The 18113-nt window shown below is 39.4% G+C and overlaps 1 protein-coding gene and 1 long non-coding RNA gene across 4 annotated transcripts in view; one reads left to right on the forward strand and one right to left on the reverse strand.

Moving 5' to 3' along the window:
* Positions 1–18113, reverse strand: part of LOC113653753 (interferon-induced very large GTPase 1-like) — an 859689-nt gene that overhangs the window by 208515 nt on the left and 633061 nt on the right. The gene's annotated exons all lie outside the window — the stretch shown is intronic.
* LOC113664069 lies at positions 8633–11145 on the forward strand. 2 transcript variants are annotated; one of them, XR_003445587.2, is made up of 4 exons: positions 8633–8844; positions 8942–8986; positions 9104–9179; positions 10439–11145. It is a non-coding gene; the product is annotated as an uncharacterized LOC113664069 (long non-coding RNA). The 2 variants fall into 2 exon arrangements; XR_007143508.1 differs by having other exon boundaries at positions 8633–8986.

The raw sequence follows: 18113 nt of genomic DNA on the forward strand, positions 1-18113 counted from the left end.
CCCTCGTGTCTGCTGGTGAATCTTGCTGAACAGAAGAGTGTTAGTTAGCACAGTGGATATAAAATGTCTACACACTCCTGTTAAAATGATGTGTTTGTAGGGTTAAATGAATGAAACCAGGTGAAATTGTCAGATATCGTCACTGTTAATGTAAAAATAATAGAACTTTTATTCTGATTCTTCATGTCTGAGTTGTGTGGTAGGGCATCAGGATGACGGGTCTTTTCCCCCCAAAAAAACACACCCAAGCCATAAATCACACAAAGCATGTAGCAAAAACCTCTTACAGTCTGAGACAAAGATCTTGTTCTAGATATGTTTGGTGCAATAAAAGTCCCTTTATCACCAAAAGAACACCACAGTGAAGCCTGGTGGTGGCAGCGTCATGCTTCTCCACCTGGGACTGGCGCTCTAGCTATAATGGGAATCTGGGATCTCTTCAAATTTCAATCTATTTTGAAGAAACCCTCCAGGCACATGTTAGATAGCTGAAGATTAAAGAATTAACCTTCTAAAGGAAAGCACAAATCCAACTCAAAGGAATATCTTCAGATGAAGATCAGTGTTCAGGAACTGTCCAGTCAGAGTCCTGATCTAAATCCTATCAGAAACTGTGTAGAGGAGATCCCCTGTCTCTCTGATAGATCAACTCCATGCTGGATTACAGACAAACAGAGCCTTGAACAGGGAATTAGATACGATCTGTACACACATTTGTGCTCTTACCAACCAGGCAATTAGATTTTTTCTAAAACCCTTCTGTTTCTTTTACACTTCAGTTTTGTTGGCAAAGGTTCTTAATTTTTTTACATTACAAAAACCTGTGATTTTATCAGAAGTGTGTAGACGTTTTATATCCAAAATAAATGTTATGTCTGATTTAAATAAACTGAAGCTTTATTTAATAATCAGGTTGATGTAAAGGGAGAAGTACGTTTCCTTTCAAAGACCCAGTGAAACAGAAGGACATACAGTATACTACTGAACAAAATCTTAAGCCCAGGGAAACATTACAAGTCTTGGTTCATAACCAGGTTGTAAAACTGCTTCAAAACGCCAAAAGCAGAAACAGGAGCAAGAGACTGGTAATTTAGTGAAAACTGCATTTAAACTCAGGCTGTTCATCAGCTGATCAACAGTTTAAGACCATAGACCAAAAATACCCAGAAGAGATCTAAAGGCCCCACAGTTCTTGTTGATAACGTCAAACACCTCGTCATGCTTGATGCGACTCTTTCCAGGAGGCTGGTGGGAACGGAGCTCCATGTGGTGAAAATGGCTTAACGAAGGGCATTCACAGTCTGGATCTAATGTCGGTGTTTGTAAACTTCCCTCATCATCCATCCCCAAGTATTCTCAAGGGCATTTAGATCAGGGGAACATGCAGGATGGTACAAAAGTGCAACGTTATTGTCCTGGAACAAGTCCTTCATCAGGCGGGCGTTGTGAACTGCAGCATTGTCCTGTTGAAAGACCCGGTCATTACCACACAGACGAGGGAGAGACAGATGCCCTCTGCAACATGTCCACAAAGCCATCTGCTGTTTGACTGCACAGCATGAAGCTCCATTTTCCCAGTGAAGGACAAAGTACCCCAGATCATGATTTAGCCTCCTCCACTGTGCCGGGTAGAAAACATCTCCTTGTCATGACCGTATGGTTGGAAGCCATCAGGACCATCCAGGTTACATTTTTTTCTCTTCTGAGAATAAAGCTTTCTTCCACCTTTCAGTGTCCCATGTTTTTTGCACCTTTGCAAAAGCAAGTTTGTGGACGTTTTTGTTCTTAAAGCCCGTCTTATGGTTATTGGCTGCAGACAGCATCAGTAAGGGCCTTAATTAAGGTGACACTTTTTGGGGTTTTTTTTTGTCCCATAACACTCAGGATCTTTTAGGAAATTGAAAATGACTGTCTTATTGCGTCCATCCTGCTTGTGCCCTCAGGAGATGATGACAGTGAGACAGTCTGAAGGACAATGACATCAAAGCCATATTTTTGCACAGATTTGAACTTTAAGGCCACGGTTTTACATTATATTTAGCTGATGACCGGCCTGTTTGGGCTTAAATGCAATTTTCAATAAATTACCTACTCTCTGTTTTTTTTGTCTCTTGCTCTTGTTTTTTCTTTTGGGATTTTGAAGACATTTTTACAACCTGGTTACGATCCACAGTGTGAAGTGAGAATACTAGTAATATTTCCCTGGTTCTGTCAGGACCACTTTGTCAAATGAGAGTAGATTAGATGATGGCATGCAGTCAGTGTTGGCGGTATGGTTCTGTTCGGGGCAGGAATCCGCGCGCCCATCCGTGCACATGTATGGGCCGAGCGGGGACAGCAGCAACTAGAAAATAGTATAGACACCCCCCCCCCAAAAAAAAAAAAATAACAGAACCATTGATCATGCATAGAGGTTTTTTTTTTGTTTTTTTTTTGCAAAAATGAATGAATAAATGGATAAATAAATAATTAGAGAGAGGGAGAGAGAGAAAATAAATGGAGATTTAAGACGTAGACTGGTACAGTGAACACGGGTTCCGGCATAGTGGAGTCGGGGTTGGAGGAGGGAGTTTAAGTCGCAGCAGCAGCGACGCGCTAGAAAGCGACTCAATGAATGGGAATTTAAATGAATGGGTAATATGGATGTTGTAACCGGATTGGTGAGCGTCGTGGACTGCTGATTACCAGCTGATGCATGCTTGACGACGTGGCCTGCCAGAACTAACGCACAGCTTCATTCTTAAGATTTTGTTCAGGAGTGTATTTATGAAAAATATTTTCATCTTCCATCAATCATAAATTCATTCAGATCTCTAAAAGAATTGAGAGATTTTACAGGAATGAAATAAGTCTTTAACAGTAGCTTTAGGTTTCAGGCTCCAGGGTGATATCAGTACTGCATCGAAAGGAATAATAATAATAATAATGATAATAATAATAAAATTGAAGGTCTAGGATAGAACATTGTTTTGGGTTTTTTTTTAACTCAAAATTCTACATAAAATTCCAAACTGGTCCAGAGGTCTAAGATCTTTTATTTCTTTGTGCAGGAAAGAGAAACTCAGCGTGTCAGGATTCTCATGTTCACACAAACTCTTATGGCAAGGAAGATTCCTGTCTACCCATGAAACAGGAAGTGTCTGATGGTGAATTGGGCTGGGGGCGGGGTTTCTGTATGACAGGGGCGGAGCCTGCAGTCCCATTACCAGCCACCGAGCTGGGAGACTCTGCCCTCGTCACAACAAAAACTGTACAGCTGGTTGATTATTCACACTGTGATGCTTCATAAAACCTCGAACAGGAACAACATAAAAGAACATTTACACATAATCCATGTGCATCAAAGTGATATTTATAATTATAGCTTTTAATTAGAGAAATTGGTGCCCAGAAAATTCCAAAACGAAGATGACACTTAATTTAAACCAACAGGATTTTTTTTTCAAAACCCGTAAGTACTTTACACAACCTTCCATCATTGTCGTAATCATTATCCTGAATCTGAAGCCCAGTGGTTCATATAATGAGGTTGAGTTCAAGTCCCTGGACCACCAAACATCCATCTCTGGGTCCTCAAGCAAGGCCTTTAACCATCAGCTGCTCAGCCGTATAAATAAGAAGTATAATTTACTCTGGATTATGGAATCTGCCAAATGTTGTAAATGTTGCTTTGCTTTTATCTTTTGTACTTCATGTTATTATACTTTTTATGTCTTGTTAATCTGCATGCTTCATGATTTGAGAGTTTTCAGGTTATTCATTCCTGGTTTAGCTTTAACTTTACTCTCAAAGGCAGATTGTGTTACAGCAGTGTCCGAGATGGAAAGGTTAACTTTAAATAAAAAAATCTGTAGGATGAAATAGCTTCGTGATAATGGAGCTTCGACCTGAACCAGATCTGCCCCTGCTTCTTCAGGATCTGCTCATCTTGGTCTCACCAACACTGCACAAGTCCTGCTGAATCATTTGATCAGTTTCTCATGAAATAGGACATGAAGACAGATGCAAGTACTTACTTTTATTTAACTGGCAAGAAATCAAAATCACAAACCTTACAGTCTATGGGCAGAGACATGGAATAAAACAAACACAACATAAACAAAGAAAGGAACTGATATAAGGTGAGTTTAAAAGGTGTGCACAGTTGCCCTCTGGTGGTCTGTGGAGGAATTGGTCCATAGTCACGGTGACAAGGAGGTGGTTTAAATACATTAATTTAATTAGAATTTATTTATAAATCCCATTCAGGTGAAAGTGGAAAAATGGGACTAATAAATGAATGACAAGAGAGTAGACAAATATTTTCAAAAGCTTCAAGAGCAGGGCTGCAAACTTTGGAGTTCAGCTTAGAGTGAGATCTGGGGGCGGGGCTTTGGTTATGGGGAGGGGCTTGTGTAGGGGCGTGGTTTGGTGTGGGAAAAAATACAAACACAAAACCCTTGCATTAGCAGAAGTGTATTAAGTATATATTGATTGTCAAAGTATTTGGTATCTGTACAGAATTTCTTGGGAGATTTACATTATATTTAATTTTTACAACATTTTACAGAAATAGAAATAGTGTCTTTTCCTGCTGCTTCTCAGGGACACAGGACGTCTTGGACATGGAATAAAAACACTGTCAATAATAATCGTACGTAATTCAAAGCATTTGTGTGTAAATTTTAATTTTGCGGAGTCGGATCCCCGAACCTACGGCCACGACAGTTTACAGATACGAGATTTTGTGTGTTTGTTCAAATACGACTCCAAAATGTACGACTATGACAGTTTACACACAACGCTTGTCTTCACAACACCTCTTTTTTACACACGAAAACGGTCTGCTGCGAAACAACTGGCAAAAATACGTCATCACGTTCACAGGCATTACTATCCGAGGGAAGATGAATCGATTCCACGAAGTGCGCATGCGCCCCGCCCTCTTTTAAACCACCGGCGCCGAACTGGCGGATCAGCGGCCAAGCGCTCACTCATCGACTCAGGTACGTTGGTTTTTCCTTCCAAATTCGGACATGTTTAAGGGTTAGTTATCACTAATAACAGAGAGGAGTAATATTACAGAGACAGGTTAACTATAGTAAGTAAGATTAGCTCTCAGAGTAAGGTTACATTAGGTGCTTAAAGAATACAGCTGTTTAGGAGGTCATCACTGCAGTCTGTAGCGTGATGAGATAGGCCTACATAAGACACGCACACACACACACACACACACACACACACACACACACACACACACACACACACACACACACACACACACACACACACATATCTCACACCTAGCCATTTCCTGCTGCACTGACTGCCCATTTGACTTGGACCTTCTTTCTTGTCCTGACTGTCCACTGACATTGGACTGGTTCCCCATTTTCTGATGTCCAACACTTAAGGTGTCGGTCAACATTGACACCAGATTCTGGGCTGAGTGCAAGATGTCACCTAATGGAACCTGATAAACAATAAAATATGACTTTAACACTTAAGCAGTGAACACTTATATTACATGACCTGTGTATTCCAGTGCATGTACACAGCTGTTAGTAAGTTAACACTTAAATTGCTAATTGTTTTATGTATGTTTTCGTGTGTAAAAAAGAGGTGTTGTGAAGACAAGCGTTGTGTGTGTAAACTGTCATAGTCGTACATTTTGGAGTTGTATTTGAACAAACACACAAAATCTCGTATCTGTAAACTGTCGTGGCCGTAGGTTTTGGCATCCATCTCAACAAAAAACATAATTAAACTAAATTAAAATTTACACACAAATGCTTTGAATTACATACGATTATTATTTACAGTGTTTTTTTCCCATAACTACACATTTTATGGGAATAAATTGTGTATTTCCTTCACAATTGTCACAAAAAAACTCATTACACTGTCTGTCTGGTCTCTCTGCATGTGGCTTTGTGTGATCATGCGGATTTGCTTTTTTCCTCACTGCTGCACAAGTGTGCGTGAGAATGTGGGGGTGTGGCGTGAGAATGTGGGGGTGTGGTGTGTGCACATGGGGGTGTGGCGTGTGCATATGGCGGTGTGCTGTGATAATGTGGGGGTGTGGCGTGCGAATGTGGGGGTGTGGCGTGCGAATGTGAGGGTGTGACGTGAGAATGTGGGGGTGTGGCGTGAGAATATGGGGGTATGGCGTGAGAATGTGGGGGTGTGGTGTGAGAATGTGGGGGTGTGGCGTGAGAATGTGGGGGTGTGGCGTGAGAATATGGGGGTGTGGCGTGAGAATGTGGGGGTGTGGTGTGAGAATGTGGGGGTGTGGTGTGAGAATGTGGGGGTGTGGCGTTAGAGCGTGAGATTTGGGTCAATTGCGCCTTGTTCTAGAGGCACTTTCCCAGGATCTGACTAGACATGTTAGACTTAGTTTAGTGCTGATTTTGACAATTAAAAATTACAAAAAATAATGACTGTTTTTTAAACTGAAAATTTAAGAACATGAAATTAGACACGGTTGTTCACTAGCAAGTTAAACCTGTTTGCTCGACTGGTTCCACCATCAGTCAGGGGAAGATAAGTACACATCAAGTTTCTGACAAATAGCAAAACATGTAAATGTTAAGTTTACTGCCACTTAGAGCAGAATTATCCTTGTTAACTGTCTGTAAATTCTGTCCTCACTTGTGTTAAACATCAGACAAGTCCTGCTGTATTTACACACTACACTGTGTGTGTCCTGGAAAAAACATCACAGACATAATATCATTAATTCCACACAGTCAGTAAGTCACACACATGCAATATATAAATATATGTGATATAAATTCTGTGCAGATTAAATATGAGACTCGATCAAATGTTCAACAGCAAATAATCAAATATCGCCAAATTATATAAGTGTAAAAGTCATTAAACCTTTAAACATTTTAGATGAAAACCTTATGTAATGTAATACATTTTAATAACACTAATTAGAGCTCAGTTTACTTTTAGAATTTTAAAGGACATTTTAAGGATTATTTTATTATTATTCCTTTCAAAATTTGACATTTAATATATGAAATGTGTCTATAAAACATTAACACACCTGCCTTCTGCAGACAGCTCACTGAAATACAACAGCACACAATGGAAGGAACACAACGACTGATTCCTGCTCAACATGTGAAACGAAAATATCTTCTGATCTCGAGTTTGAACAGTCACTAATTTAAATAGTCACTAATTTCTTCTGGCCTGTAAAGTATGTACCCAGACAGGTTGGGTGGTGTACATTCTAATAAACGCTGGGTTGTTTTTCAACCCAACTGCTGGGTTCAGGCCGCTGGGTAGGACTTTGGTTTGTTTAACCCAAGTTTGGGTTGAAAATGGTCTTGAGCTATAACCCAGCGTCGCCGTGTTGGGAACACGGACGTGCAAGAGAGCATACACGTCAACGTGAAAATCGGACGACCCCTGTGTGCGAGAAGCCGCCATTTTCATTGTCTTCAGTTATTCAATATGTATTTAACGATGTTCATAGCCATAAAAAAATCTGCTTTCCTGTATAAACTAATATTATATGTGCAATTTAGGCTTGCACATAAAGTGAGATTATCTCATGGAGCCGTGCTCCAACTCACCACAGATCCCAGATCAGTGAACAGGAGAGCACGCGTGGCATCTTCATCAGAGCTTGGAAGGTAAATGCTTTATAAATATTACTTTTGTACATGTTACATCTACTTTATTATAAATGATTTCTGTGTTAGATACGGGTTTGATATGGGTCCTGCATCTTTAATAAATAGGTTACAGTTAGTCCAAAATGCAGCTGCCAGAGTTCTCACTAGGACAAGAAAGTATGACCTTTAACCCCAATGTTATCATCTCTACACTGGCTACCTGTTAAGTTTAGAACTGATTACAAACTGCTGCTACTTACGTACAAGGCTCTTAATGGTTTAGCTCCCATGTATCTAACTAGTCTTCTAACACGTTACAATCCTTCACGCTCTCTGACATCACAAACCTCAGGACTTCTGCTAGTTCCCAGAATATCTAAGTCTACTAAAGGTGGTAGAGCATTTTCTTATTTAGCTCCCAAACTTTGGAATAGTCTTCCTGATAGTGTTCGGGGCTCAGACACACTTTCCCAGTTTAAATGTAGATTAAAAACTCATCTCTTTAGTCAGGCGTACACATAATACATCCCATAATATCATGCACCAGTACATTAAACCTGCACATTTTTATGAACAGCAGATATGTTAATCCCTTTCCACTGCTTTTCTCTTTGTACCCACCCCGAGGCATCCAGACACTGTACCAGCTCCCAACGTCCTCTGTGGGACGAAGCCTTTGGACGTCCACTGAGCCGAGGCCGACTCTAAGGATCCTGAGACATCTCCAGTTAGACTCTGTGGTACTCAGGAGATCAGAAGTCCTTCAACCTCACACCAATACCACATTTAACTGACTGTATATTACAATCACACCCCCAGTGTCACCCATATGAGGATGGGTTCCCCCTTGAGTCCGGTTCCTCTCAAGGTTTCTTCCTTTACCAATTTAAGGCAGTTTTTCCTTGTCACTGCTGCCTGAGTCACCTCAGACTTGCTCATAGGGGAATAAATACATACACACTGTGAACTATATACATCTAATAATAACCTAGAATTTTTATTCTGTTAATTATTTTTCTTTTATTCTTCGTTATTTCCTTTATCATTAATTATGTTTACCTTCTGCTCTGTGTTTATGTTCTGTAAAGCTGCTTTGAGACAATGTCTATTGTAAAATACACTGTACAAATAAACTTGTATTGAATTGAGTTTAATTGAATTGATACGGCGGAGTTTACTTGATGGTAACGTATTTTTTCAGGACATCCAATTTCCTGTTCTACATTTTGAGGTAAATTCAACAGCAAACGAGATTCATTCACTACAAGCTACAACATAATATATGTTTTTATTCAGGATTAAAGTTAAATTCCTGTTCTCCTGTACAGCCTGAAACAAGCGGGAATGTCTGAGGTCAGCTCAGGATAAATAAGGTTTGAAACTAAACATGTTCTATTGCCATTTTATTCGTAACACACCCAGGATCATTATGATAATAATTCTTGTATAAAATGCCTTTTGACTAACATCACTAATTTCTCTGTAATTAGTTGATGGAGTAAGCAGTGTTCCCTGGTGTGGCAGTTTCTCTGGTGTACAGACTTCCTTGGGGAGGAGACACCAGCAGTAAGAGTTCCAGCATTCATTTTTGCAGACAAACTGTAACTTATTTTTTATTATTAATTAAAATGAAGCTTTGCGTTAGTTCTGGCAGGCCACATGGTCAAGTTGTGCATCAGCTGGTAATCAGCAGTCCACGACGTGCACCAATCCGGTTACGTCATCCTATTACCAGACCATTTACATTCCCATTCATTGAGCCGCTTTCCAGCACGTCGCTGCTGCTGCGACTTAAACTCCCTCCTCCAACCCCGACTCCACCACGTCGGAACCCGTGATCGTTGTAGCAGTTTATGTCTTAAATCTCCACTTATTTCTCTCTCCCTCTCTCTCTAATTATTTAATTATTTATTTATCCAGTTATTCTTTTTTTTTTTCATTTGCCAAAAAAAACTCTATGCATGATTAATGGTTCTGTTATACGGGGGTCTATTTTATCTCCTAGTCGCTGCTGTCCCCGCTCGGCCCATGCGTCTCTCTGTGATCCACGCAGTATAATAATAAGTAGAAACCCATAATAACTGCAGTATTGACTTGAAATGTCCAAACCCTCAGTTTTTTGAGGGTTCGGCTTATTAGCCAACTTTTTGCCAAGTATTGGCACCCAACCGGGTATTCTGGTGACGTCACGTGTAGCCCCACCCCCAATATAAGCAAAATCAAAAACTCCAAAAAGCTTCTCTTTTACTCTCGTCCAGTCGCCTCCAAAAAGCACCAGCCTTTGCGAATACTTGCACCGTCAAAGCCAACATCAACATGTGACCTGACTGCTTCATTGGATTCCATGTTCTTTAACTTAAATGTTTTCATATTTCACACACGTTTAATTGGAAGTAATTTTTTCTGACTGAGGTCAGTGATGCATTTACTGTGATATTTGATAAATTTTCACAGAATGCAGGCGTTTTACATGATGTCCGTATGTCAGCTCCATATATTAGACATATTATATATTAGACATTTTAGTTAGACCACTAAATTGCTTCCACATACTCCCGTGTTTCCCGTGGGCAGGTTGGATTACCGAAGTAAGTATTGCTGTAGATTCATTATTTTAATCACTTAAATTTTTTGACCCATTTTGGGTTAAATTCAACTCAGCAGTGTTGTCATTATTAACTAATAGTTGGGTGAAAATCACAACACAGCATGCTGGGTTAAACATGATAACCCAACTAGCTGAGTTAAAATAACCCAGCGTGTGGTTCGTCCCTTTTTGACCCAGCGCTGGGTTGCCAAAATAACCCAATTGTTTTTAACAACAGATTCTGATGACACAAACGGTGTGAGAGCTGTGAAGAAAACCCCAGAAACAACAGCAGGTGACATCAACAACAGCCTCCACAGATCAGAGTGAAGGTCTCACAATCCATCACTGGATTAAGACACAGAGAAATATTGAGCAGAAGATACAAACTTCTCCTGAGTAAGACCAGATGGGAATTGTACAGAGATGAGAAGGTTAGGTAACCAAGATGAACCAAAGTGCTGAAAGGTCAAAGTGTGGAGAAAGTAAGGATCTGTTCATGATCCAGAACATATGATCTCATCAATAGAACATAGTTATGGTGGTGTCATGGCTTGGGCTTCATGGCTGCTTCTGGAACTTTCTCACTAATCTTCACTGATGATGGAGATCATGGTGGTAGCCACAGAATGAATGCAGAAGTTTACAGAAACATTCTGATCATTTACAGAGAAATGCAACTAATCTAATCAGGAGGATCTTCAATATGCAGCAAGACAACGATCTGAATCACTCTGCAACTAAACCCAGGATCAGTGGAAAGAAGGTGGTTTTGTACAGAACAAGTTAATTAGCAGAACTGAACCTTAAACTGTGGATCATTTCACCTCCGTAAAAGGGGACGACTACAATAACTTAAAAAGGGACGTGGACAAAAGCATGGAAAAGCTTCACGGGAGAAGAAAGCTGCAGTTTGTTGATGCAATTAAAGGATTTACAACCAAATATTATGTGATATTTATTTAAATTTTCTTTAAGACTATCTGTTCTAATACTCACCTAAAATTAGGTTCAGTTAAATTCTAAGTAAGATCTTAAGTAAGATCACTAAGTGCTAAACACATCTAGATTTAAATATCTGGAATTAAAAAATTGTCATTTTTTTGTACTCAGATTCATGTTTATCTTTTCCATCTATCTTTCATTTCTCTTTATTGCATGTTAAACATGTCACCAAACCTGATGGTGCAGTGACTCCAGGGCAGGGTTGATGTTTGTAATCATATTAATTTAGGTAGGTGACAATTAAAGTCTAATGAGCCACAATAGAATGATGGATGTACAGTAATCTCTACACATCAGAGACATTGTAATGCTGGAACAGGTTTGGTCTCTTAGTTCCAGTAATGGGAAACTGAAATTCTACACAGAGACATTCTGTACAACTGTGTGTTTCAGACATACGTATACCACACAGTTTATCTATTAGACTCAGTAATACTTTATTAATCCCGTGGGGGGGATTAGGTTTGTTATCACAGCTCCAAGTCACCAAAATAAGAATATATAAATATAATTCTATATAAAAAGATAAAATAATAAGACTTACATACAGTAAGATAATATATATAAAAGATTTAAATAACTATACAGATAAAGGTGTTTTGTTGCTCAGTGAAATATGCTGTTGACATCACTCCTTTACTCCTGTTATCTGTCCAGGACATCACTCCTTTACTCCTGTATCTGTCCAGGACATCACTCCTTTACTCCTGTATCTGTCCAGGACATCACGCCTTTACTCCTGTATCTGTCCAGGACATCACACCTTTACTCCTGTATCTGTCCAGGACATCACGCCTTTACTCCTGTATCTGTCCAGGACATCACTCCTTTACTCCTGTATCTGTCCAGGACATCAGTCCTTTACTCCTGTATCTGTCCAGGACATCAGTCCTTTACTCCTGTATCTGTCCAGGACATCATAGAGTGGGTGGAAGATGTTGTCTGAGATGGTCAGTAGCTTAGACATCCTTCTTTCTGACACTAAAGTCAGAAAGTCCAGCCACTTTCCCACAACATCACCAGCCTTACGGATGTGTTTGTTCAATCTGTTGGTATCAGCTACATTCAGTCCGCTGCCCCAACATTCAACAGCAAAAAAGATAGCACTAGCTACCACAGACTTTTAGAACAACTTCAGCATCATCTTGCAGATGAAGGACCTCAACCTTCTCAGAAAGTAGACAGCTCTGGCCATTCTTGTACATTGCTTCAGAGTTATTGGTACGGCCCAGTTTATTAACTCCCAGGTATTTGTAATCCTCCACCATGTCCACAGAGACCCTGTGGGTGGAAACAGGGGTCATAAGTGCCTTATACCTCCTCAGGACAACCACTAGCTCCTATCATACTATCTATGAGCTGCTTCTCTTTTACTGTACACTGCTCAATGACAGGAACTCAGTCTGCATTAGTATAGATACTTTTAGAAAATCAATAAATAAAACACAAAAAACAACAAAAAGAACATTCAGAAAGTGATGAAATTGTTTAGTAAGTTAAGTTTTTTTTTGGTTTAAAGAAACAAAATGAAAACCAACAGAAAAATTAATAAACACGAATCAAATGGCACCAGAAACATTATATTCAGATGCAAATTATATGATTTTTAGTAAGCAATTTAAATATTAGTAAAACTTAAGAATCAGTAGTTATTACACGGAGTCCTCTGTGTTCAGCTGACTGTGATGATGATGATGATGATGATGTTGATGTTGAGGGTGATGATGATGATGATGAGCAAATTTTCCTCCTCAAACCAGAACTGCAAATGTTTTATCTTCATTAAATACGTGTTGATTGATCTAAAGTAAATACACAGTAAATAAAATAAATAGAAGGTTTTATACAATTCTATAAATTTATACAATAAAACTCCAAGAGGCACATAGTTTTTGAGTAAGCCATGTTATAACTGTACTCTACTGTTACCAGCTGTTTCTCATACATTAAATTCTAGCTTAGAAATTATTATTCTAAAAATTAACTAAAATCATATTTCAGTCATATAAAAATGGGCATAATTACATGAGTTGAGTTACGTGCTTCATGCTGTGCTGACATTGTCTCCTGTGATGGATTATTACTATAATAATTCCACAGTACTTAGGGTAATTAATTATACATAATTATTAGGTAAAACCACTAAGATCAGATTCTGAGGTGATCCCCACCCACTGACACACCCTCTGAGTCATCTGCTGTAAGACGAGGGCAATTATTCAATTCAAAGTTAAAGTGTAATAAAAATCTAAGTATCATATTGATGCAGAGGTTATTACAGTCATGTACTTGAGTGGCACAGAGTCTTCAGCTGATTTGCTCAGAGATGAATAGGGCTATAAGGACACCAGTTATGTGTCCTAATGCTTTAGAGTGTAAAAAAGCAGTACTGAGATGAACTGAATACTGTATAGGATTCAATTCAGTTCAATTTATTTGTATCACGCTTTTAACAATTTACATTGTCTCAAAGCAGCTTTACAGAAACAGAGAAATAGAACAAAAAAATAGATGAAATAAATTCAAATATTAAAGTAACGTTATTATTTATGTCTAATATTTGTTCTGTCTGAGGCAACAGTAGCATGGCAACATAAATCTCCCTGAGGAAGAAACCAAACTCAGAAGAGAACCTCATCCTCATTTGCATGACACTAGACAATAAATAATGTAGATGTCAATAATGTCATATCTACAACACTTTGTAGTTGAGTGAACTAATCGTTCAGCACAAATTCCTTCCTACTGATGTCTTCAAATGATCGCTGATGAAGATTTGACAATAAACTGCCAGACGCAACAGAGCATGGATTGATGAAGTAAGAGGAAGAAGAGGTGATTAGACTAGGAACCTAGAACACTTTGAGCTCGTGTGTGGCGTGTATAGCTCGACAGAAGGGGGTGGGGGGTGGTTGGGTTATTATGGACAATATACATTATATGCAAAGTTCTGTAACAAACAATTCTGCCTCCTGCTGGAGCCTTTTGTACTTGAGGTACTACCAAATATCCTGCACCTTTAGATCGATGTAGGTGTGACGGATCATAAAAAACCAAAAGATCTCTGAGTACTGTGGTGTGAGACCATTAAGTGCTTTATAGGTTAATAATAGTATGTTATAATCAATGTGAAACTTGACTGTAAGCCAATACAGTGAGGATAAGATAGAGGTGATGTGTTCATATCTCCTGGTTCTAGTTAGGACTCTAGCTGCTGTGTTCTGGACTAACTGGAGCTTGTTTCTGCTCCTACTGGAACATCCAGACAGTAAAGTATTACAATAATCCAACCTAGAGGTAACAAACACATGACCTAGTGTTTCTGCATCATGTCATGACATCATATCTCTGATCTTAGTAATATTACTGAGATAAAGAAGGCTAACATTGTGATATTATTTATGTGAGCTTCAGATGAGAGACCGGTATCAATAATCACACCGAGGTCTTTTACTAAAGGAACCATGTGTTGAACCAGGCCAGCGTGCCACAATGTTTGTGAGGGTCGTGTTGGAGTCACATCTGATTTGCACATTAATAGAATGCACATGCTTTCTGTTAACATAAGCAAATTCATTTTCAGATGGTGCCCTTATAACAACATGAGCGCAGTCAATTGTGCCGATTACATTTGGGAAACCAGACAAAGCTGCAAATTGCATTATAATTTCGGCCTGTTCTCACACAGTGTAGGGGAACCTGATGTATCTCACACAGTGTAGGGGAACCTGATGTATCTCACACAGTGTAGGGGAACCTGATGTACCTCACACAGTGTAGGGGAACCTGATGTATCTCACACAGTGTAGGGGAACCTGATGTATCTCACACAGTGTAGGGAACCTGATGTATCTCACACAGTGTAGGGGAACCTGATGTATCTCACACACTGTAGGGGAACCTGATGTATCTCACACAGTGTAGGGGAACCTGATGTATCTCACACAGTGTAGGGGAACCTGATGTATCTCACACAGTGTAGGGGAACCTGATGTATCTCACACAGTGTAGGGGAACCTGATGTATCTCACACAGTGTAGGGGAACCTGATGTATCTCACACAGTGTAGGGGAACCTGATGTATCTCACACAGTGTAGGGGAACCTGATGTATCTCACACAGTGCAGGGAACCTGATGTACAGTATCTCACACAGTGTAGGGGAACCTGATGTATCTCACACAGTGTAGGGGAACCTGATGTATCTCACACAGTGTAGGGGAACCTGATGTATCTCACACAGTGTAGGGGAACCTGATGTACCGACTACCCATATTAAGTATACCATTCCAAACGACAGATATTATGGCACTCAGGGACGGCTGTGATATACCAGACCAATATGGTGAGTTGATAGATTCCAATAGAATTATTTCATATACGAAAAGGTTTTAGACACAAAGTTGAGGATTACTTATAGTTTTTTTTATATAAATAATTTACCTGTCTGCTTTTCCCGCTGGAAACAGCCGTTGCCAAGAACCCCAGAGTGGTGAGGACTTGTATTGCACTGGGATGGCATGGTTCCAGCGTGTTGCCCTCTCTAATACTGGACCCAATTCAACACATATATCTAAGAGCACAGCTCTAGGGAGCCTGTGCCTATCCTCAGGTGTCATCGGGCATCGAGGCAGGATACACCCTGGATGGAATAGCGCTGATTATTTTTATTATTTTATTTTAATACATTTTGAATTACATTTGGATTTTACTATATGTATATAGCCTAAAACAATCGGCACAAATAACACTGTTGGATTTAATCTTCATGATAATGTGGATATAACGTATGAAATGGAGTGAAAAGTTAGTCATTAATTCTTATAATCGTTCTTCTCACATGAATTTTCTACAATCTAACTTCAGTTCACAACCTCACCATCTGTGTCGCCAATTCCCTTTGTCTCCAGAATGTGTGTACGCACGGCTCAAAGTTTGCTTAAAGGTGCACATTTTCCCGTCAAGTTTGTTTTTTATAGATCACAACTTTTGTGCAAAAACTGGTGTACGCATTTTTCCAGCCCCGTTTTGTGCGTATGCACACTTTATAAATGAGACCCCTGTTCGTTAACTTTGATAAAGCATTAATTGTAGGAGATTTTAATTGACAACACAAACGATGCTTTAGGACTCACATTTATGGACTTACTAAACTCACTTGGGCTTAAACAAAACATCACTAGTGCAACTCATCGACGTAACCACACACTAGATTTAATAATATCACACAGAATAGATGTCACTGATATAGATATCATACCCCAAAGTGATGACATCACAGACCATAGACAAACTCATAGGAAATAACCAGAACAACCCCAGGGTTTTATTTAACACAGTGACTAGATTAACAAAAACCCAGAGATCTGAACACACGTCCATCACAGTTCAGTAGTGAGGACTTTGAGATTCTTCACTGATAAAATGAAAAGCATCAGGAACAAAATAGTTGATGTTCTACATGTGAGAGCAGCTTGTGACTCAGTGTCACCTAAAGTGCTACACTCACAGCTACAGTGCTTTACAAGTACAGGACAGGAAGAGTTAGATAAACTTATTACTACAGCTACATCAACAACATGTTCACTAGACCCCCATCCCAACTAAACTACTGAAAGAAGTGTTACATAAAGCTGGTGAGCCTCTTCTTAATATCATTAACTCCTCGTTATCTTTAGGTTACGTCCCTAAATCTTTTAAGTTGGCAGTTATTAGGCCACTCATTAAGAAACCTAATTTAGATCCTAATGACCTACCAAATTACAGACCTATCTCACACCTAACGTTTATGTCTAAAATACTAGAGAAGGTTGTGTCTGTTCACCTGAGCTCCTTCTTACAGGAGAGCAACATCCTTGAAGAGTTTCAGTCAGGTTTCAGGCCCCATCATAGCACAGAAACTGCACTTGTTAAAGTTACAAACGACTTGTTCTTGGCTTCGGACCAAGACTGTATGTCACTATTAATTCTACTTGACCTTAGTGCTGCATTTGACACTATAGACCACAACATTCTTCTAGCTCGCTTACAAAATTACACAGGTATTCATGGTCAGGCTTTAAGCTGGTTTAGATCCTACCTGTCTGATCGATACCATTTTGTAGAATTAAATGGTGAATCCTCCAGTTTATTACCAGTTAATTATGGGGTCCCTCAAGGATCAGTTCTAGGACCTCTGCTTTTCTCTATATACATGCTTCCATTAGGGAACATTATTAGAAGACATGGGATTAGTTTCCATTGTTATGCTGATGACACAGTTATATATCTCATCAAAACCAGATGAAATAGCCACAGTATCCAAATTAACTCAGTGCCTTAGAGAGATAAAAGACTGGATGAGCTGCAACTTTCTATTGTTAAACTCCGATAAGACAGAAATACTACTCATAGGTCCAAAAACCAGTGCACAGAAACTCTCACAACTTAACTCCCATTTAGAGGGATGTACTGTTACTAGTAGCTCGACAGTGAAAGACCTGGTGTTTATTAGACAGTAACTTGTCTTTAAAATCATATCACCATATTACAAACACAGCCTTCTTCACCTTAGAAATATCACCAAGCTGAGAAACATCCTGTCTGTATCTGATGCTGAGAAGCTAGTTGATGCCTTCATGACCTCTAGACTGGACTATTGTAATGCATTACTAGGTGGTTGTCCTGCATCTTTAATAAATAGGTTACAGTTAGTCCAAAATGCAGCTGCCAGAGTTCTCACTAGGACAAGAAAGTATGACCATATAACCCCAATGTTATCATCTCTACACTGGCTACCTGTTAAGTATAGAACTGATTACAAACTGCTGCTACTTACGTACAAGGCTCTTAATGGTTTAGCTCCCATGTATCTAACTAGTCTTCTAACACGTTACAATCCTTCACGCTCTCTGACATCACAAAACTCAG

This window comes from Tachysurus fulvidraco, chromosome 7, assembly GCF_022655615.1.
Source record: "Tachysurus fulvidraco isolate hzauxx_2018 chromosome 7, HZAU_PFXX_2.0, whole genome shotgun sequence".
NCBI classification, from domain to species: domain Eukaryota; kingdom Metazoa; phylum Chordata; class Actinopteri; order Siluriformes; family Bagridae; genus Tachysurus; species Tachysurus fulvidraco.